This window comes from Cupressus sempervirens, chromosome 3, assembly GCF_028749045.1.
Source record: "Cupressus sempervirens isolate cs-2001-9-10 chromosome 3, ASM2874904v1, whole genome shotgun sequence".
NCBI lineage: Eukaryota > Viridiplantae > Streptophyta > Pinopsida > Cupressales > Cupressaceae > Cupressus > Cupressus sempervirens.
In genome coordinates, this window is record NC_143120.1 from 27853437 (window position 1) to 27877842 (window position 24406).

Consider the following 24406-nt stretch of genomic DNA (forward strand, 5'->3'; position numbering starts at 1 on the left):
CATAACAATTGCAAACACAAAGTACTATTGTTATCTCATCATAACAATCTCAAAATACAAGAATTTTTATCACAACAACTAATGTCATCTCATCAAAACATATTTGATCATAGCTACTCCTATAAGATGAAAACAAGTATTAATGCATCACATTTTCATCATGCCTACTCACAGAGGATGGGATACACCATGCCTACTTGAGAAGATTGTATTTATACCATGCCTACTTGCAGTGGGTGAAGTGCCTTCATCATGTCTACTTGCAATGGGTGAACCAAGAAGCATCATTATATGACTTCCTCTCAAGAGAAGTACTCACCATGAAATAGTTACTGAAGCTGAGACTCTTTCTCAGCAAGTATATCATTCTCCTCAAAACCAAGCTTCTTTCGAAAGTAGTTAAACTCTTGTTCTAGAAAGAGGCTTGGTCAGAATATCAGCAACTTGTTCTTTGGTAGAGACATACTTGAGTTCAATAACTTCCGTTTGAACCATATCTCTGAGATAATGATATTCGATTTCTACATGTTTAGATTTGTCATGAAAAACAGGATTAATTGAAAGCTTTACACAGCTTTGATTATCAGTATCACACATAATCATGGTAGGTTTAGCCATTTGACCAAAAAGACCAAAGAGTATTCTACAAAGCCACACAAGATTGCTTCCTGCTACACCAAGGAATAATGGCTGAACCCAGGCTGAAACAATATCCTGAAGTACTCTTTCTGTCAGAAGCACATCCTGCCTAATCTGAATCAGAAAAGCCTGTCAATGATAAATCAGCTTTTGAATCTAAAAATAAACCAAATCCCAATTTACCACGAACATATCTCAGAATATGTTTGACTGCCACTAAATGTATATGCCTTGGCTCACACAAGAATTGACTCACAGTATCAGCAACATGACAAATATCAGGCCTTGTGCTAACCTAGTACATGAGGGAACTGATGAGCTGTTTATATGATAGGATTAATCAAATCTGAACCTGCAGCATCCTCATACAATTTCTTTAGATTTGCTTCCATTGGAGTGGCCATTGATTTACAATCCAGTATACCAAACCTTTTTAGAATATCTATAGCATATTTACCTCGGCTTAGTAGAATACCTATAGATGATTGCAATACCTCAAGAATAAGGAAATAATGCAAGTAACCAAGGTCTTTCGTTTCAAATTATGATGTAAGATACTCTTTACATTTCACAATCAGACCATCATCACCAGTAAGAAATAAATCATCCACATAAACCACAAGAATCAGAAAATTGCTATCACTCTTTCGAAAATATAAATTTGAATCAGCATCATTCTTTTCAAATCCCAAGCTAAGAACATAATTATCAATCCTTTCGTACCAAGCACGACAAGCTTGCTTAAGGCCATATAAGGCCTTTTTTAGTTTGAACTTTGCATACATGTGAATTCCTGTCATGAATGATGAACCCTTCAGGCTGTTCAATAAAGACTTGCTCTTCAATAACACCATTTAGAAACGGTGTTTTAACATCCATTTGACGAAGTTTCCAGCCCTTCACTGCTGCAATACTAATGATAGGTCATTTTGAGGAATAGCAAGCTACAGGAGCAAAAATTTCCTCATAATCCTTGCCTCCTTTTGAGAGAAACCCGGTTGATGTCAGCTTTGTACCACTACATAACATATAATGATTGAATATTTAACATGGAATATCAAACACTCAATCCCTTTCTTGAAAAGTAAATACTCATGAAGACATGAGAGTAACTCCAATGTTAATCACGTAGGTGGCCTTATGTTGTTCATTCAAGGATTGTCGGACTCTCGTTGTCATGGTGATGATGTCTGAGTTTGGTAAAGTATATGAGTGCCAAATGATGTTGATGGTGATGATGATGGGGGTTTGTCTACCAATGGTGTTTCTCCTTTTCTAACTTTCTAAGAATGAACTCCAATTACTAAACTACTTGCTGCTTTACTCCTACTCCTATGAATGGAAAGATTACCAAATGGATGGGGATCGAATCTGATGAAAGCTTACCAGCAGCTCTACCTCCATAGATCCAATGATTCAAGAGAAAAAGACTAGATTACCACGCAAGGCTTCAAAACAAGCTGCTAGGATGCTAGTGGCCTAGTTTATAGATCCCTATCAAACATCCACTAATATCACCATGCAACTATCCATTACTCTTACTCTTAACAACTTTATTGAAATAAAATCTACTTTAACAACTTCAAAAGGATCTAACTTTAACTATTGGAAGTAGAAACCATGCAATAACACCAAATGTTCTTAATCACCATGCAAGTCACAACAATGATAAAGAAAAGCAATTTTGGTATTATTTTAGCAGCAATTTTCTTCAACCCTTTACAAATGAGAGCAAATGGCCTTATATAGAGGCCAAAATTACAATCGACAGTAGAGATTAAGAGGCAAAATCAATGATCTAGATCGAATCCTAGAAACCCTAATTAGGGTTGCCACCCCATCAGCCAATGAGAAGGTGCCACCTCATCAATAGACCGATGAAAAAAAAGGAAAAGTGGCAACCAATGAGAAGACACCAAAATGGTAGCCAATCAAAATCAAACACCTATTCTACCCAAGAAGAAGAAGAAATTGCCATGTGGGCTTACATCAAATGATCTTCTAATATAATTCTACCCTTTTCTTTCATCTCTTTAGCCAAGGCAACGAACTTGGCTAGCCTGTCGTTGACTTCCTTCATGGGAGGGCAAAGCGTGTGCTTCATCTTGAGCTCAACTAAATTCATCATATTGCTTGTTGCTTGCAGTGTCTTCTCATGATCCTTCTCATACTCTTTCGCATATCCGATAAAGGCATTGGGGGAGGCAAGGGTGCCCAAATGCTTCTTCTTGATGGCAACCTTCCCCAATTCATCCAATCTCAATCCAAACTTTGTCTCATTTATATTCTCCTCTTTGATATCTTCAAAATCAAGTGCAACCCCAACATCGCTCATCATGGTTGAAATGGAATTGTCAACACTTGGGTTGTATTGTGCAATCTCACACCGTATCTCTTCAAGTATCCTCAATTTGATGGTCAGGGCAACAAACCAAGACTCCACTGTACTCATTCCTCCATCTACCAACTTGGTTCTCTCCAAATATCTCTCTAGTAGCTCAATAAATGCCTGTAGCCTGGGAATGGCCAAGTCTTGATTGGAAGGAAATCCTTCCACTCACCTTCAAATGTTCTGAATCTATCTCTAATAGCCACCAATGACCTGAATGTCAAGACAAAGGAAGCTAAGAAATTTCGCCCATCTTGAATTATATCATGGATCCAATCCTTGACTTCGTGCAGCTGAGCCGATATATCTTCTATGTTGCTCCCACTGTCTTGTGGAAGGGTTGCCTGGTGCAACTGTTGGATAAGCTGGCAATCTCTCCAATACTTATTTTCGGCCTCCAACTGTGCAATCCTCTCATTTGCCTTCCTCAACCTTTCTCTAATTGAAACCATGCCTTCCTAGATCTCCTCACATTCCATGTCATCCGTGATTTTTCCCAAGTTATGCTCTACTATCTCATACTCCTGAGCTACAATCTCATCCATTGCCTTGCCAACCTTCGGTATAACAATCTAAACCTTTTGGTGATCCTCGTCATTGCTCCTTATTACTTTTGCCACCGTTCTTGCAATTTGTTTCTGTTTCTCGCTATGACCCTTTTCCACTAACCCTTGGATATCTTCAATTGTTCAGGAAGTCACCACCTCGCCTCTTGGCATAAGCATTTGCTTTAACCACAGTGGTGTAGTACATCTCCCCAAATTTGGATTTGGTGCGCTCCTGATTACCTTTGCCACTGTTTTTGCAATTTGTTTCTGTTTCTTGCTATCACCCTTTTACACTAACCTTGGATATCTTCAACTGTTCAGGAAGTCACCTCCTTGCCTCTTGGCATAAGAATTTGCTTTAACCACAGTGGTGCAGTACATCTCCCCAAATTTGGATTCGGTTCGACTAGCAAAGCATCACCAACGGCCTCGGGCGCCTGGCTTATTTCTTCAATATCAATTGGCCTATCCTCTTCTTCATTAGTGACTGTCATATCATCTCCATGTCGGTTCTCTGAGAGAGGATAAAACTCAGTACTGTTATTGTAACTACTTGATTCTGAATTTGAGCTCACCTCTACCACGGCCCCTTGTCGACTTGTATTATCCTCTTGGCCTCTAGCCTCAATTATGCTCTCCCTTGATGTTGCTACATTTCGTTTCTTTGCTAGAGGTTCCTGATGTTCTTTACTTTTCTCAACCTCCAAACCTCTTTTCTTGCTCTTAACTACTCTTTTTTGCTGGCTACGACCCTCACCTTTCTGTCCGATTGACTCCACTGGATCTTCTTCCTCCGGTTTCATCTTCTCATAAGTAAGGCGTACCTTCCAACTCGGTAATTGCCTTAACTTCTCATTGTACCACGACTCGGTGTGTAGATCAACTGTCCTTGTAATTGCCTCTAAGGAAGGATCCCGATGATCGTTCCAATCCACTGGACCCAATTTTGTTCCATCCACTGTATCATAATCTCTTCTTAGCACATTTTTATCATCTTTCAGTTGATCGGAAATATCAAGACCTCTCCATCTGATTTCCCTCATCATGCTCACTGACAATCTTGAGAAAGCTAACTTTCTCACATGAAAGTCATCCCATTCATTGGCCCAAAAATCTTCCATAGTAGGAATATGTTTGAATGTGTTTTCATGAGATGCGTTGATAAGACCATTAGGATCGAATCCTTGTCTTGCTCTATACCATCCTAGATGATACCATTTTAATTCTTTCTCCGCAGCTGCAAAGGTGACGGGATTGGGGCAAGTATCATTGCTTATTCCAAATAGAAGGTAATCCCTGTCTCACCTTTAAGTTTCACCATTTTGTCATAATGCTCAAGTTGCCTAGCCAACTCCATCAAAACTATCTTGTCGGGTGGGTACCTTGGAAGTCTCATGGGACAAATTGTACTTCCTGCCACTCTAATATATGTGAATTGGAAAATTGGATGAACCAACTCCCATACTTCCTAACTTTTGCTTCCGCTTCCGCTTCCGCTTCCGATGAGTCTCCTAGCAGGTGTCCCCTGCAATATCCATACTGTCTTCATGGCAAATGCGTCATAAAACATCTTATAATCTTTGGTGTTGTGCAAATGAAGCTGTGGATAGCACTCATGCACCAAACATTGCCCCGGCCCATTTCCAGTTACTCCTAAGGCCTTATGTCTAGGATTTTCACATAGTCTCGCAATCAAATAGAAAAGATAGGATCCCATATAAAATTGCTTTTGATTTTGCATTGTCCTAAGTTGCAACTCTAGATTTTCACATATAATTCTAGCCCAATCAAATTTTCTCTTTCCATTTTCAATTTCATCAATAAAGTAGTACATCCAGTTCTCGAATTTGCATACCTTGAGCCACGCCCATGATTCGGCTGACAAGCACAATAAGATCGCCATATTTTGATTTGAAATCTGACTTAGTGAGCTTTGATGATTTGGTAACTCGCTTCTTGGCTTCGTGCAACCAATTCTGCTTTAGATGAATGAAATAAGCCTCGTGATTATCTTAAAATAATTTGGATGCTTGATCCATCATTACCACTGCCATGCCTTTATACTGGGGACTATTAAATACTTCTTTGACCACTTCTCTGCCGATGTTGGCTAACACTCTCTTCCTTTCATAAAAAAGGATGGATTTGGTAACAATATCAAATCGGGATGCACACTCCATTACCAATTCTGGACAAGGCAAGGTAGGAGGGAAGGCCGCCGCGTATACAATTCCGCTCTTGTAGATCTTCTTCGCCATGGGGGATTGTCCTTCCTTCAATCTGTCCTTCAATTGTATCATGTTTATTGTACCGATATTGGTATCACTTATTCGCCTCACTTTCGAGAAGGTGGTCTTAGGCGTCATGTCTTCCTTGTCTTTTTTGGTATTCGTTCCCTTTAGGTTCTTGCTTGCACTAACATCTACCATCCTAAGCACTTATTTCTGCCCTTTCGTTCTAAATGATATGGACTACACTTTTCAATCTCCAACCTTTTTTCTATCGATGAAATACAGCTTATTTCTACCTCTCCAAGTCGTATCTCTACACTTATCAATCTTCAAACTTCAATCTTAGGGGTGGGACTACCACTTATTTCTGCCTCTTCGTTCTCTTAGAATGGACTACATTTATATCTCCCAACTTCAAACCTAGGATGGTCTAGCGTATTTTTGCCTCTCCAAGTGTCCTATCATGAAATCTACACTTATATCTCCCAACTTCAATCTATCAATAGAATGATGAAGTGGTGGATGATGAATGCAAGAAGAATATAAGAGAAATGAACCAAGCAAGAACAAGGAATAGAATCCGCCTTTAAATCAATCTTCACCTCTAAAAATAAATAGAATTTTACTTTAAATCTGTCTTTACCAATAACCGATTCTCTTCAAATTTAGACTAGATTTTAAAAAATTCAATCCCGCTTGCAAATAATGATGTCCTAGCGAAAATCAGAATTTCGACTTCCTTGAAATTGCCCACGTTTGCCAAAATCAGACCTTGAATCATATAGTCTCTTCTTCAAATAAAATCGCCCAATTTTGAAAAGAGAAATTGCAGCCAAAGATGGAGAAATCAGTCCAACAAAAATCGCCCAAGCTGGAAAAAATCAGATCTGCTCTAAAAATTGTCCAAGCTAAAATTCGCCTTCCTTAGAAGAAAATCGCACACCCAAGGAGGAGGAAAAAAGGAATGTGAAAATAAGAGGAGGGGAAGCCCCTCTTATACCACACTTTTTCCCTCTCCAAGTGGGCTGACCTGCCTGGAGGGAGAACAAAATTAAATTAGCCCCTTAATTAATGACCCAAATTTTAAATGCAACATTAAAATTACTTAGCCTGTAGTGAAATTGGCCCATTTAATTGCTAGTTTTGATCAAAAATTGCAAAATAGAAACAAGGTAAGCCTAAGAGATGTCAAAATTTTCATTTAATAATGTTTTGGCAATTAAAATATCATTAAAATCGAATTTAGCAAGCTCAAATCAATTTTCAATTCTAAATTACCAATTTCCTTTAATATTTCTAAAATCCTCTAGGCTAAATTTCAACCAATTTAATGAGATTTTGCAATTTAATCCAACTTCAATTTTGCAATGCAATTTCAATTTTTTTTTATTTTTAACAAAATTAATCATTTCCTTAGCAGTCAAAATTCAAACTCCAATTTCAATTTCACTATCAAAATTTCGTTTTAACTGAAAAATTCAAGATTTTCCGAAATGACTAAATCTAACAAATTCATTTTTTGAAAATGCTCAAGTTTATACAATTATTTCAAATTTTTAAAAATCCATCTAAGTCCAAAATTTGCAATTTTATCCTGCCAAGTATTCGTTTTCACCATCGAAAAAATGTTGCTTTTTGAATTATGTTTGGCCTAAGGATAAAATTACATGCTTTGAAAAATCAAGTTTTGCACGGGGTGAAAAATAAACCAAATCAAATCCCTCCTGGCCCGAAGGCATCCAAGGTGTAAAATTTTCAAATTGAACCCTTTGGACAACTCCGAAAAAATTTGTCAAGGCAACCGAGAGAAAGGGGGTCCTCAAATTTTTTTGGGGCGATAATGTGAAAACCTCACAACAAATCCCTAGTGACAAACGTAGCCTTATACTTCTCTATGCTACCATGAGCAAAATGCTTAATTTTAAACAACCATTTTGAAGAACTTCAAACTTACCTTTGGGTGTTGGAACAATATATCCCCAATGTCATTTTTAAGAATAGATTGATATTATTCCATCATTGCATCTTTCCAACTTTCCATTTAGAAACTTCTTCAACACTAGATGGTTCTAAAGTGATAATGTCGTTCATAAGAGCAACATAACCAACAAACTTATGAGGCCTCTTGCTTTCTCTAAATGTGCCACGAGGTGTAGCAAAAGGCTCACTTTCTTCTATGAGATTCTTAGTCCATAGAGGATGTTTCTTGCTAGATGAAGAAGAACTAGGACCTGCTGAATTTTCTACAAGTTTAGGAGAACCATAATTTAAATCTGCATTAGGAGACTCCCTCTCAATCTCTACTGGGGGAACTGGATCAGATATGAAAGGAACTTGAGGATCATCTAAATCTTCTTCAATAATTTCTAAATTCGAATCTTTTGAAAGTTTACAAGCTTTAAATTCTTCAAGGTAACATCTCTGCTGATCTCAATCTGTTTTTGACTTGGGACATAGATCCTATAAGCCTTAGACGAGTCACTATATCCAACAAAGATGCCTCTCTTACCTAAAGGTTCGAGCTTAGATCTTTTCTCCTTAGGAATATGAACAAAAATCTGACGACCAAAAATTATGAAATAAATTATATCTCATTTAATACATGAGAAAGCTGTTGGAAGTCTTAATTGAGAAACAAGATGCTGAGAGAGGGGGGGGTGGTTGAATCAGGATCTGTAAAACTTTTATCCCTTCAAACAACTTTAGTGCATTCACCACATTTTCCATCTCATAACTAATTCATGCAGAACATAACTTGTAAAATCAAATGCTGTAACATGTAGATCTAACTATCAATTACTTGCATAAAATGTAAACACATAACACAAAGACTTGGTTACTTAGAAACCCTCCAAGGTGAAGGTAAAAATGAGGTGGGGTGACACTCACAAATCTTTACTATTGCAGTAATAAAGTTACCTGTTAGGGTTACAATTTTGATCACTTTTGATGATCTACCTTGTGAGGGGTTTGCCCTGTTAAAGGCTGCTAAGACTGTTAGAACTTACCTTGTGAGAGGATTTTACACTTAAAATGAAGTAAGGACTCGGTTAAGAGATTTACAAAAGGTCTATTAAAACCACTCTGTTAAGAGGTTATCCCCGACTTAGTTATGATTCAGTACCTGATCCTTCGATCTGCACTCTTCTGCTGATTACAGATCTCCTCTCTTCAATTCTAATATGATCTTCAATCTGATATATCTCTGTTTTGTTCTTCACTTCTTGATAAGGTTGCTACCTCTGTTCTGTAATAACAAAACTTCACTCTTTTGCCTTCTTTGCAATGTTCACACTTTCACACTTGATCTGCTCCGCGATTGCACGAATAGCTTGCTCAGTTACACACTTCTCTCATCCATAATTAGGTTTTAGTTTTGCTCTATTTAAAGATCTCTTAAAGAGTTTTCTAGACGCTTCCATTTTTCGCCTCTTCATTTGATTGGTTGATCACTGCTCATAGAGATCTGTGATCCACGTTATAAATGTGTAATAACCTCTGTAACGACCTACAAATATTAAATATCGTGTTTGTGTCGGCCTAAAACAGTTTACCTCAAAGTTTGTATCATTTTTGACTTTAATGCCAATTTTGTGTTGCTCGACACATATAGTCTCTGATTTGTTCTTGTTACAGTTGCTTAGCCTTAACTGTATTCAGCACCTTTTGTGTAAATCGACATCAATATGCTTTGACTGCTCGGCAATCACTAGGTTTGGCGTATATTGAAAAAATACTCGGTGACCAAAGACTTGCTTGGCTCCCATAGAGCTCAGCATATACATGTTTATTTACAAGTCTTTCACATGACTCGGCCTATATAAAGTAGCTCGATCGCAGTGATGACCTACTAACTCTACCTTGTAGAGGACTAAGTGTTTGACACTAATAGACAACAAGATTTAGAGATACCAAGAAAAGCTTCTTTTAGAGTAAGGTTGCCAAGAATTTGATGGGAACAATGATTCTGAATATGAATTTCTGTTCTACAGGCTTCGACCCATAAGAAAATAGGAAAGCCTTGATCATGAATCTTTGCCTTGGATGCTTCAATAATAGTCCTATTCTTTCTTTCATCCACACCATTCTATTGAGTATTATAGGGAACACAAAACTCCCTCTTAATCCTAGCTTTTAAAAAAAAATTCTAAAAGATTCCCGAGGCATACTCTCCACCATTGTCTAATCTCAAGGTCTTAATACTTTTGTTAGATGGGTTTTTAACAAAAGCCTTAAAATCTTTGAACCAAGACAACACTTCATCTGATTCTTTAGATTTAAGAAAATAGATCTAGCACTTACGAGAAAAATCATCAATAAAAGAAATGTAATACCAGAATCAACTAAGAGAAGCAACAAACATAGGACCACATAAATCTGAATGAATGATTTAAAAAATTTCTTTAGATCTAGACTCACTACTATGAAAAGGACTCTTAATGTTCTTACCTAAGGCACAACCTTTGCAAACTTCTTCATATCCTGATTAAGATGAGGAAGACCAATAACAACATTCTTCATGGAAGATAGAGTCCTGAAATTCAAGTGACCAAATCTCTTGTGCCATAATTCACAGGAATCAGATGAATACAAAGAAAGAGCTTGAAGAGGATGAGATGAGAAATGATAAAGACTATCATGACAAACACCAATCACACAAGCTTAATTAAAATCAGAATTCTTTTTCCAAGTCAAAATGTTTCCATTAGAAAATGCTATACTGAATCCCTTATCTTCTAATGCAGAAATGGAAATCAGATCTCTCTTAATATCTGGAATGTGAAGAACATCACTTAGATGAAGAGGAATACCAAAATCCAATTGAAAAGAAGCAGAGCCAACACCTTTAATAGAATAACTAGCATCATCACCAATAATGGCATTTAATGGAAAGTCTTCTACCGTCAAGTCTGATAAGTGTTCTTTAAAACCAGTAATGTGACGAGAGGCTCCACTATCAATCAGCCAAGTATTACTGTTAGAGGGATATTGCTGGAAAGAGCAGAAACAAAAAGAAACCTTCTGAATTTTGCAAAAATATTTCTTCGGAGAAGAGTTCTTCACATCTGCAACAACAGCTCCAAGAGAAGGTTCTGGTTTCACATGACAATCTCTGTTATAATGGCCAAACTTATCACATATGAAGCATTGAATGTGAGAGGGATTTCTTTCTTTTTCTTGATGTCGGAAGAGGAATCAAGATCTTTCTCTCTAAACCTCATAAAATTTCCTTCCTTTTCCCTTTAGATGTATGAATAGAAAGTACAGGGTCATCTTCAAAGAAGGATTTCTGATTAATACCTCTTGCTTCCTACTTGCATTCTTCTTGAACACAATCTCCTCTTAAATGATCAAACTTAGGAAGTTCACCTCTACCACTGATGCCTTGAATGAATGATTCCCTTGAGCGAGGAAGTCCATTCATAGCAATCATTACCAGATCTTTGTCACCAAAAGATTCACCTATGGCAGCAAGTTGATCTTTTAGATCTGTAATTTTCAAGGTTACTAGGAGACTGGGGTACTTGGAGACCTTGGAGACTGGTACTAGTACTGGTACAGCTAATTTTCAAAAATAGGAGACGAGGGTACTCGGAGACGTTAATTGTTGTTTAATATAATTTAATAATTTCTAGAAAATATCATAACATAGAACTTTGAAAACAAGAATAGTGATATTATAACATTAAGTTTAGATACACAAAAGTCAAAAGTCATTGTGTTGAAGGGTGAAAGAGTTCAAAACTCAATGTATATTTTATATTAGATGCCAAAGGATATGAGATGTGTGACTATGAAATTTTTTGTATTGTTCTTCTGAAATTGGAGAAGGTTCGTATGGATTTGTCCCTGTAAGATACTTGAGAAGGTTGGAGATACCCAGTGGCTTCAATTATTTCCAACAATTGAGTTGATGTTAATATCTCTTATTACCATTTATGTGATCTCTTTAAATGAAGAGTTGTTAGTAGATCATAACACCACAAGAAAAGGAAATAATTATACATCATTGACTAGTCTTTCTAGAGGCAATTAAGCAAATTGATTGGAAAACTATAGTGGCTATCATTATAATTACTAACATATAAGTAATAACGAATTTTTAAGGGGTGATGATAGAGGATAAGATTTAGGAGATTTTATGATGCCTTATGCTCAATATTTTTGGTGGGAGACATCAATTGTTGGTTGGGGGACTTTGGAGATGGCAACCAAAACCTCATGCATCCAAACATTTTTGGGGACGTCTCCGGTACCTAGAGACGTGTCTTCGGTACTGGGGGTCTCCGAGACGCGTCTCCAGGGGTAGGAGATGGGTCTCCTGGTAACCATGGTAATTTTCATGAAGTAAGAAACCACAGATTCTCTTTTAGACATCTTCACATGTAGCAGCTAACATTTCAAGGCAAGAGCCCTGCCCATATTATTGATTTCATATAACTCCTTAAAGGTATCAAACATCTTCTTAGCTGAATCTAATTTGGAGATGATTGGAACCAAATTATCTTTCACAAAATCTATCATGATCTTTCTAGCCAAAACATTATTTTGAGAATAGAGATGATATTATTATTTGTTAATATCATTATCATTATTAGAAAAATTAATATTATTGTTATCCTTGAGTATTATAGTAATCTCTCTCTTATTTGATTGTATTTTTCAATACATAATATAAGAGTTATGTGTCTTAATCTTTTCCTCTGAGAATGTCACTGTCAGAAGAGAGAAATTGAGATTTAGAGGGAGCCTAACATTTCATTTGAGGCAACCTTGAAAGAGAGGGGACAAATAGAGGATTTGATTCAGTCAACTTCCAGTGATCTTGGTCATATTGATTCAAAGGGAGTAAACCAAATTGAGATGGATTCTCTAGTGATCAATAAATTCAAATTGTAGCAGTCAAGAGGACTGTGATTCATGAATATACCTCGTGACTGTGTGATTTTAGTGGGCCTACCCCTGTGTACATTATGAGGAAACGACAACTTCCAAATGGTCATCACTTGTATTTGCAGAAGTTATTGAAAGGTGATGATCTTACAACAACTTAATTTTCTATTATGATGGATATCTTACAATGTCGATGCAGATCATGATAGATCATACTTTGCATAGTGGATGTTTATATGGTAAGCATTATGAGAATGCGTATGCACATACCTTATAAACATAATTTGAGTACATGATGAATTTTATGCATATTGATATTTTGGAAGGCCAGTACACAAATTACTTGGTGAACATCACGAGTCTTGATGTTCTAGAAGACCATTACACAGTATTTGATAAATATCACGCGTCTTGATGTTTTGGAAGGCCATTACTCACAGAGTACTTGGTGAATATCACTCGATGTTTTGGACGGCCATTCTTACAGTGTTTGGTGAGTATATTGCATCTTAACATTTTGGAAGGCCATTACTCAAAAATATTTGGTGAATATCATTGATATTATGGGAGGCTAATACTTATGATATCAGATGCGATATCGAGACCTTTTGAGTATTTGGTGAATATCATTGATATTCTGGGAGATCAATACTCTTCATATTAGATGTGATATCAAAACCTGTTGAGTATTTGGTGAATATTGAATGTGTTGATATTCTGGAAGACCAATACTCATGATATCGAATGCGATATCAAATGGTGGAAATTTTCTGAAAGATCAAATGAGATATCTTTAAAATTGTTATTTGTAATATTACATTGAAGTAATATTTATTCTTATATGTTTATCCTTTTAAGCTAAGAGGGAGTGTTGATGTTTGATAGTCCCTATATATAATTATTAATTATATATGAGATGTGTGTGTGTGTGTGTGAGAGAGAGAGAGTGAGAGAGAGAGAGAGAGAGAGAGAGAGAGAGAGAGAGAGAGAGAGAGATTTAATTTGTTATTATATTAATGAATAGACATGTCCCATGAAGGGACATGTCTATTCATTGCCTATTCTCTATACAAATCTAAGTGGATGTTGTAACAACCACTTTTTGTGAATCTTAATTAACAACTAATATATTTAAAGAATTACGGTTATTACTTCATTTTCATAGGAAGACAATTATATCAGTCATGTTCATGTGAAAGAGATTGATGGTTAAAAATAGTTAAACAAAATTTTGTAATTAAGAACCTAAAACATTACCAAGGAATTTATTGTAGAAATTAAAATCAACATACCATGGAATTTGAACCAAGAAATCATTTTAAGGATGCTTCTGCAACCACCCAGGTTAGTCCACAAATACCACTATAACAATGTCAAATAACAACTACCATCCAATACTGCTATATCGAAATCAAATGACGATTACCATTAAATACCAGTATATAAAATTTGGGCATCACATATCATTGTATTATTTAGGGCTTTAGTTACCACTAGATCATTTAGGGCATCAAATACCACTATATCAATTCGGGCTTTAGATACCACTAAATCAATTAGGGCTTCAGATACCACTGTATCATTTAGGGCTTTAGAGACCACTGAATCAATTAGGGCTTTAGATACCACTGTATCATTCATTTCCTTCCAATTGCTTAACTGTGGCAATAATATAAGATTATAAGATATGCTCATATTTATTATTCATATAAATGAAAGATTGATATAACAATCCATTAGATAAATTTTCTCTTGCAACTAAATGTAAAATAACTGTAATGATGATAAAACTCAATTAATCTTATTTTTTTCTTGCATATATTAAGTAAAAATACTTGTTTCCGATAACCAATTGAATGTATAGCTTATCTTTGTTTGTTGTACGTCCGACAACTTGGGAAGAGGTGAAACATTGTCAGGGGTTTAACCACCCAACTTCGGACCATAACTTATCCCTACACAATCTCTAATGAGAAAGGCCCTCCCTACTCGGAATAAATAGGGATCGTCTTAACATCCACTGAGCATCCTGGTATCTAGCCACACCACTTGACTTGACAACAGGAGATTACAATAACAACACCATGCATGAGCTATTAAATGATATTATTCCAGATTTACTGTATCATATCTGACTTTTATTTTTTAAGTCATTGCAAACTCCATCTCACCTCTTCACCTTTTTCCATGGCTATACAACCAATGAATCCTAGGTGCTCAGATCTTAGAGTAGTCGGCTCTGTCTGTTGATTCCCAACAAATTCATAAATAACATATATGTTCTAGCTTATCACAATTTGTGATTTGAAAAAGATATTCTTAAAGATTGTAGAAGTTATTGTTTAATTAATTAATTTAATCATATCTAATTTATATTCTGCGTTCTTGTAGATTCATTCCACCTTTTCACCTTACATGGCTATACAACTAGTGAATCCCAGGTGTTTGGAAATTTTGAGCAATCTGCTCTTTGCATAAGTTCTAAAAAGATTCATTGATTTGTATATCTTATCATGAATTGTGACTAAAAAGAAATATGTTCTTGAGACCAATTGAAAATATTATTGAATTTTGATTTCCGAATAGAATAATTCGCCTAGGTTTTATTGCACTTAGAAAGCTCCCTCTTAAGAGATACTATTCGACTTTTTCTATGATGATTTTGGATGTTATGATAGGTAAGAAGAAAAAAATCAACAAGAATGTCATGGCATATTTAGCAAGCTTATAACTTATTCTCGGAAAGGAAAGAAGTCTCTAAGCCTAGCCGGCTGTTAGGGAAAATCGATTTTAAAACATTGGAATATCACAATCTAGAATGATTACACATGACCTGATATAAACCTTGGATTTTTTTGAAGTTGGTAAATCGATTTGAATCAACTTTCCTCCAATTGCTTGAAACGTCATTTCAATGCATATGATCTCTAATTCTCAACCAGAATACTTGTACGGCAAGGTGCAGAAAACGTATTGCTTGAACAAGGCTTTTAATATGATATTTCAGGGAATCTGTCACAAAAGAAATATGAAATCGGGAATGATAAAGGTGGAAGAAGATGCTGGTAAGATGTAAGTCACTGCATACAGGAGTTCGGGTGTTATTCGCCTACTACACACACGGCTCATATAAGGAGAGTGATCAGGACTTCTGGGCTTCCACAACCGTAAAGATTATTACCGTGACTAATAAGAGGAAGTCGGGTTCTTAAAAATGAATACTCTCGACTCCTATTCTTGATTTCTTATAATATAATAAGGTGGCTCTTTGGCTACCGTAACATAAGAATTATCTTGGCAATTAAAAACGCTAAGTGTTTAATCAGTTAAAAGCAAAGAATATTAAAATGGAAAGAACAGAGTTGGAAGATTATAATTCGAATATTATTATAATTTGAATGTTATTATATTTTGAATATTATTATAATCTTTTATATATATATATATATATATATATATTAATGGGGTGACATCATTTTATCAAATTGTTATACTATAATGGTGCCATTTCATTTTTATATCTATATGTACGTATATAGATATATCTATTATAATAATAAGGTGAAAGATCATATTAAATCCTTTGAAGTACATTTTATATTTTAACTCAATTATTTTATGTTTATCAAATTATTTATTTAAATAGCTCATGCAGGTCCCATAGATGTATCATGTTTTCAAGTCGCTAGGTCCTCAACCCATTTGCCCAGTGATGGTGATGCTACTGTGCCTAATTCTTTTTTAACAATGCTTCCACTTCTTCGACGTGTTTCTTGCAAGGAAATTCTCTGCAATTAAATCATATTATCATAACAAGTTATAAATAATCATAACGGCTAGCTGCCTTTTCAATTCCATGAATTTGTGATAAATAATCAATTGACATGTTATCTTCACATGAATTATAACGACTAACCATCTTATCATTTCACAGGATTATAACCAATTTAATTGTGAACTGACTTTATGTGAACCTTAACGGCTATATTTCAAATTAGGTCAATAATTGGGATGTAACATACCATTCCTCTTGTGTTTCATCATCCTCGATGAAATTAAAATTGAAACAAACATTATAAAGGAGTATTTAAAATTGGAATGTAATAGATGTTGTATTTGGAACACACATACCTAATAAGGCAATGCTTAATACATTTGCAGCAGATCCATGAAAATTCAACATACCAGTACATATGTTAAACAAATCCATTACAAATTTTGACTTTGAATTTTGAAACTTACCATTCTAATTTAAATTCAGGGTTCTGTATCAGAAAGATCAAGTCAGAATCTCATGATAAATAAGTTCAGAGTTCACTAACCTGCAGTCTAGTTCTTAAAAATATCTAAAAGATCAAACTAGAATCACTAAACATTTCGTCATTTGGAAACACAAATCCCAGATGTAAACCCACAGGAGATTTGGATCACAATTGAATTCCAATACGTTTTGTACCTGGAATTGCCCAGAAAAGTTCCATGTTTCAGCAATATAGCTAATATGTTTATACTTTTTGTGAGCTTTTTACTAAATTAGATGTTTAGTTTTGAGCTTGTATAAATTAGGTTATATTTTCTTAGTCTCAGTAATCATTCTTCTCTTTGGGTTCTGTTTCTAGGAGCTCATGAATGGGGTCATGATTATTTGAGCTTTTGTAAAACTGGATCGTGTTCTTTCAAAACTGAGTAAAAGTTTTTTAGCTTCTGTAAATATTATTTGCTCTGGGACACAGTGTAACAGGAATGTATTTGACACAGGGACTACCAAATAAATCAGCAGAGAATCCCTGTAAAGCTCAGTTAATCAGTTATTAGTTGGCACAGTTATTTACAGTGGGAAGACTGCTCAGAAAATAGCATGATCACTGTCCCAGGATGTATGCAATCTAAGATATAAATCTTCCTATATGGTTTGTCCCTTAAATGACTATTCATTCATGTAACTATCCCATTTTCATACTTTTAGTAAGACAATAAAGCATGTTTTCAAGCGAAGAGACAATAAGAATGCTTTGTAAGGAAAAGTGAAATTTGCCTTGCTACTATCATGTTAGCGATGTAATGGTGCTACAAGAACAATTTCTTTCTAAATGCTGGCTTGCATGCTCCAAATGTTCTATAAACAACCTATGTTCCTTTTCCCAATTTGAAATTTGATGATCACCTAAAGCATTGGCACTTCACAAAATTTAAACAAAAATGGCAGATGACTGGTGTGATGTATTCTAGATAAAAAAATCTGAGTTATGTTATGTTCAACATTTACCTATGTTTGGAGTTCTGTTCTATACATTTGAAAATGTAAACAAGTAATTTGTAGGCGTTGACAGCAAGTGTAACAATCATACTGGAGCTTAGAAAATTGCCACAGAGTGGAAATGTGAACAGCAGGAAATATGACAGCCCCCAAGCTCAAACAAAACTTCTAGGCACCCTAAGCAATTAAGAATGTATCAAAAGGGACGAGTTTCAGATTTGAGGAATATATTAAGACTACTTGCAAAGTGGGACAGGAGAAATAGGATGCTAGAAAAGTTAATAGCAAGGTTCACTATACTGTGGAATGCAGGATTACAATTAGCAAGTTTTGGCTGAGCTTAGGAAGCAGAAAATGGTTATTAAAAATTCAACAAACATGAAAATAGAAATTGCACAAGATCTACCAAGAGATGTAAGATTAATGTGGAAACCCTTTTAGGAGAAAACCACAGACAAAGACTGCTTGGATGTACTGTCTAATTTCAGTCAACAATAAATTTCTCTTTACAAATTTTCATAGGCACTCACCTGCTGGAGACACCAACCCCACTATAAGCACCAACTTAGCACTAACCCACTGGAGACACCAACCCCACTACTAAGCACCAACTTAGCAAGAGATGCCAATCTGTAATATTAGGAGGCATGAACTTCCGAATGAGCAAACCTTTCGTCTTCTTGAATATTGCTTTCTTAAACCATGATAGTCATTGAAATTGCGTATAGATCTCCTTTATATCTGTTTCTGAATCTCCTTTCATCTGCACGTAAACCTCTATCAACTTTGCTCATAATTCTGTTTCAAATGTGCTTTACATTAGGAAGATGTCTCTTTAAATTGGTTACTTTATTCTGCCCCCACACATCTTCCTTTGTAATACACAAATGCACCTCTTCACTCAAGAGAGGTGACTCATTAAAAGGGGTCGGCCACATATGAAGATAAATAAATTTGTCTCATTTCCCCACGAGCGATGATTATTCTAAGGAGGTCAGTCCATTTAAGTGCAAGAACATTTATTACACGAAAGGCGTTCCCTTATCTGAAATGTACTGAACTGATTTCTGAAATCAACAGTTCCAATCGTTTGATAGCTGTGGATGACCATCAGAGTCATTTACACCGTTAGATGGCATGTAAGCATTGCTCCACACTGCTTTTGCTCCAGAGCCGTTAAGTTAACCCAATGCTGATGAGAGACATGAACATGGAAATGGCAATCCCAATCTGCCCCATATAGTTAATCATAGCCATTCCAATCCCAACGCTGCAAAGAAATGCCAATAACAGTAACGAGAAGTCAAATTTCTGCATCACCTCAAATATCATATGATCTTCACCAATAACCATGTCATGCCCAGAATTTGAACAAGACACGCACAATACATACTATCAATTTGCTTAAACATTTAAAGAATTCATACCAAATTATTTTTTAGATTATTGCTAGATCACAAGTACATAATTAAAACATTTTTAATTATCATTTGAATACAAGGAAATAAACTTTTAATAACTTTTTAAAGTCATTTTTCAAGAAATCATTCAGAGAGAATATGCATATACAAGATTGAATTTTACTTCTAATATTACAATTTCTTTTGAAAACATCTCTTTAAATCACAACTACAACAATGAGGATCAATGCATGATCCTTTACAATACAATAGCTTTACAAGGACTCATTATATTTCATCTGGAAAGCATCAACAGTATGCAATCTTCCAAGCTTTTTCTTCGGCACAAATCCATCCTGAAACATGTACAAACAACAAGAACACATGGAGAGCTCACCTCCCAACCTAGGTCTCTATGAGACCACCCACCAAGCTTAGAGAACCAAGACCAACCGGGTAACAATCAAGCACAAACACACAATACACTAATTATAGGATACAACATTGAGCTCTCGTTTTTTACCATAGCAACCAATAAGATGGGTGAAGGTGTGCCGAAACCATGAGGAGAAGCCAAATACAAAAATCAAATTTGCCTTTACAAGGCATACAAAACAAATACCATATCTCGCATAAATTCTCCCCATTATCTCCCCCAAACTGCAAAATATTGTATTGGCACATAAAGCTCATACTTTCATGCTTCTCCCTCTTCCTTCCAGGGAAGAGACTTTGCACTAAAGGAAAGACCCAACTAACCCCTTCACCCGAAGGCAACTTCTTCCCTGCCTAGGGTGAGTGATGTCCCTCCACACCCATGAAACATCATGCTTGCAAAAATCAAATTAGAAAAGAAGCAAAGCAAATCAAGCATACCCAATACCCTAGAACATGATCAGATTTACAATACACATGCATTCACATAGATTTCTTGCTACAATCACAAAATGAAAATAACCATACACATGAGATTCCTTCTATGGAAAAATCCACTAACCTCGATCCAAAATTATGCAAATGAACAACTTGAGAAGAGCTATCCATTTTCCTTGACAATCTCCCAATTCCACAAGATCTCTAAAACTAGAGAGTGGGTGAACAACCACTGATTTCAAATTCCACTCTAATAGGCATCTAAACTCCTACATTTACTCCACTTGTGACTCCTTTGAATGAGACTCCAACCAAGTGTGAAAGAGGTGGGAAGTTGGTTGAGATAACTCCAATTTTCGCAACACTTGGTAAATGGAATTTTAAAAAGGTTACAAAAGTGATTTTTACATTAATAAGGTCAAAATAAGAGCCCTAACTTATAGTACTAACATATAGGTAACTTAATTTCACTAAAAGAACACCTTAGGACTCTAATGAGGTCTTCTAAAGTCACCTTCAACTTAAAATTCTAATTTCACCTAATTGAGGTCTTATCATGACAATACTATGCAACAGGATATAACTTAAACATTTCTAATTGGTTAAAATTAAGATTGGGTGTCTTTTGCCAATATCTCAATTTGACTTGCCACTTATACACATAACATCACAAGTGTCAAGTGACACTATAAAATATACTTTACATTAGAGTGACAAGTCAACTTTCACAAAAATAAATCTAGTCTAAAACACACATTCACATTACGTTCACAAAGTGAATTACTAAATAACGAGGCTAAGATCTCTTCATTAGATCTAGCAGTGACATTCTCAGATGATACAAAGGTATAGTCTTGGTTCTTTGTTTTACCATGAATATTTCCTACACGCTCAAACTGCATATCAGTAGTCCAAGATAAATAAATTATATGCATATATACATCCCAAATCAATTCTATATTCATAACTTAATCAAAACATAAACCATTTCTCAATCGAATTTAAAATAATATTTTTCCATTTCTAAACCATTGTGCATATATAATACTAGCGTAATCAAACTGAACATGATATGTCCATTTACAACATTTTCATAATTTTCAAATATATAATCCATCTATTTTTTGCATTCAAACATAATTCCATACTCAATAAAATAACCAACCAAGTACATGAATATAAATAATCATCGAGCATCATCAATAAGTTCTAACATCATAAATAATTATCATAAAAATAAAGCATCCTATAGTATCAAATAGTCTGAATAACAGTCCAAAATAAGTCCAACCTATAACAAGGTCTCAAAAAATAAAGTATCTGAAATGCAGATAAACTGCCATGCAATGTTATGATGGGCTAGGGTGAGGCCTCACAAACCAGCTTGGGCACAATCTGATTCATGTTTGGCAATGGTAGTGAAACATTATCACTGACAGTACAAGATTATTTCCCAATATTCTGTGGTTCGAATCCCACCTCCTTCCTGAAGATTAAATGGTTTGCTCACATGGTTCAAATTTAAGTCACCCAATTGGCCAGTATACCAGATTCTTCCCCTTTTCTACTAAAAATATATGCCTCGGATAGATTTGGGCTTGAGTCAGGAGCCTCCACTGTAGCACTTGCAGAACTTCATTTCTTCCTATCAAGAATGATGTAACCCACATAATGTGGTTCAAATTTCAATCCAATATTAGTACTCCAATCGCAAATCCAAGTTTGGGCTTAGATTACCATTGAGAAGCAGAGTCATTTATAGAGTAGATCGATGGTAAGGGCTGTAATCTGTAGTATTGGTAGAGATATCCCATCATTTGCATGAAAGGCCATACAACAAATCTATTTGAACACATGGGGTAGAGTCATAACATTGTTTCCTACAATCATTCAATTAATCACCAGTGACATTATTCTCACCTTGTTCAATACTTGTCCAGCACTTTTACTGCTGCCCAATTTGGTTGCCTTCACTACAACTGGTGTGCCCCTTTCTAGGGTTCTTTTATAGCCTTCACTGAAACCACCCGTGCCCATGACTTGTTTGATAAAATGCCCGAAACATACTCTCCACTTTCTATGCATATGAAAGATAAAAATCATGAAGGCTCTCAAAGCGCAAGAGAGTGAAATGAGATTACTAATAAAAAACAGATCTGATAATACAACCCAATACAATGAGAATTCACTTTTTCTATTTTAGCACAGCAAGCAGTAATGAGAATGCTTCCAATGGGACATTATTGGATTATGAGATGAAAAGTCCTACACTTCAGCAACAGTCTACAATTTCTCTCTCCAACACTTCAGCTACAACACAGTCTGCAATATATTATGCCCGAGACTCCAATGCTTCAGCTAAATTTTGCAATTTATCTCTCTACTCAGAGGGCTGGTGTAGTGGACCCACACACTGGAAGCACTTATTGCGATTAGCAGGTGTAGAGCCAGAATCCAAAACCTTCACCAGCATCCTGCATGCCCATGCCAAAATGGGAGCTTTTGAACCGGATATAGAAGTCCATGAAAGCATAAAGAATAGGTAAGTTTTGTTGGATGTTTTTGTTGCAACTGCATGGATAGGCATGCGGGCAAAATCCGGAAGCATGGAGAAGGCGCGTGAGCTGTTTGACAAAATTTCTCAGACATATGTCATATCATAGAATGAAATGAAATGATTAGGATATGTGAAAAATGGATATGTAGAGAGTCTTTAAAACCAACGTTCTCATCTATTTTGCAAAAATGTACATGACCTGTTTGAAACAGGATTCCAAAGCAATGATGTCTCATTGAATGTCATTATCACAGGAGAAGCACAAAATTTTATTGTTGAAAAGGCTTAGAAGCTCACACGCAAATTTGTCTGCTTGTGTAATTCTCAGTCCACAACCTTGCCAAAAGTCCTCTTTTCCTGCATCACTTTGGGAGCTTCAAAATTATAGTATGGAGTCTATCAGAGCACTGAGGAACTGATTTTTTTTCACTTGATGTTGTGTTTACAAAAGCAGCAGATATGCTCTGCAAAATAAACACAGACCTTCGGACCCACATTGAGACATGCTCTGTTGATGACTTGTATTTGCACCTGCACTCCAAACTGGTGGCAAAAATGGGAGCTTCAGGCATCCATTGAATTGTAATGGTTTGAACAGAACTATTAAAAATCTTGACGTGTTTGATTTGTATATAAGGTTAGTGCTGGGATGGAAAAGGGAAATGATTTGTGTAGGCTATTGTTTCAGCAACTTTTCTCTTCTGTTTTAGTGTTAGTTTTATATTGTAGTTCTGTACTTCTCTCTTACAGCTCATTTTGCGGCATTCTCCTACTTCATTTCTACTCTTTTTCATTCACTGCAGACAAAGCTAACAGGAAAGGACTGCTTTGGAACAGGATACACACATCCATCTCACAACAAACGATTGAAACTTTGCAGATGGTGTGGTTGCAATTTCCTTGGCAGACATGTACGCAAAATGTGTAAGCACAGACAAGGATGTGACCTATTTGATAGAATACCTTCAAAAAAAGAAGTAAAGCTATTGAATTTTGAATATTTTTTTCCAAAGGTTTCCCAGTTAAAAAAAAAACTCGTTATATCATTTTCTCATCTTTCTCATCTGGAAGAATGTCACATATTTTGAAATAACCGGCCCTTAAATCGTTTTCCACTCTGATTGCTGCCATCCCATTAAATTTAGATTGTATAATTTTCCTCTCTCGCAAATAACATCAATTATATAAATATTACATTTTACAAAGAAGAAAAATATTTTATAGTTTTTATTTTTCTCTATTTATATCAAATTACAGTTCATCAAGTTATATTTTATTTTTTACTTAAAGGAAAAATACATTATAAGTTATTAATCTGTATTTATAATGAAAATTTGATAATTAATTTGTTTGATAATATTTAAACTGTGATTTGTAAAATTATTAATGACGAGCGGGAAAGAGCGATGATGATGGATCTTGTTTGCCTTTGCTCTTGGTGTGGAAGATGGGTTTTGGGGTTTTGCTTGGTTCCACCATCGTGTTGTCTTATGTCTTTCTTAATACCCAAGTAGCTGAGGGACTTGGTCCCTTTAAAGGGACTTGTATTTAAGTAAAATGTAAATATTTAAAATTATAACAAAATATGAAATTATATGTTTATGTTATATAGTTACAT

At 35.5% G+C, this 24406-nt stretch overlaps 1 protein-coding gene across 4 annotated transcripts in view; it reads left to right on the top strand.

Annotated features, from left to right (window-relative positions):
• The window catches only part of LOC149564595 (putative pentatricopeptide repeat-containing protein At3g15200), a 29705-nt gene extending 5689 nt beyond the window's left edge, over positions 1–24016 (top strand). Inside the window, exons 3-4 of one of the 4 annotated variants that reach the window (XR_016361860.1) lie at positions 23043–23425; positions 23592–24016. The gene's annotated coding sequence lies outside the window, so the exon portion shown is untranslated. Of the gene's footprint in view, positions 1–17459; positions 17902–23042; positions 23426–23591 lie in introns of those variants that run through there. The other 3 variants (XM_089818145.1, XM_089818144.1, XM_089818146.1) reach the window with 3 other exon arrangements.
• The last annotated feature ends 390 nt before the right edge of the window (positions 24017–24406 follow it).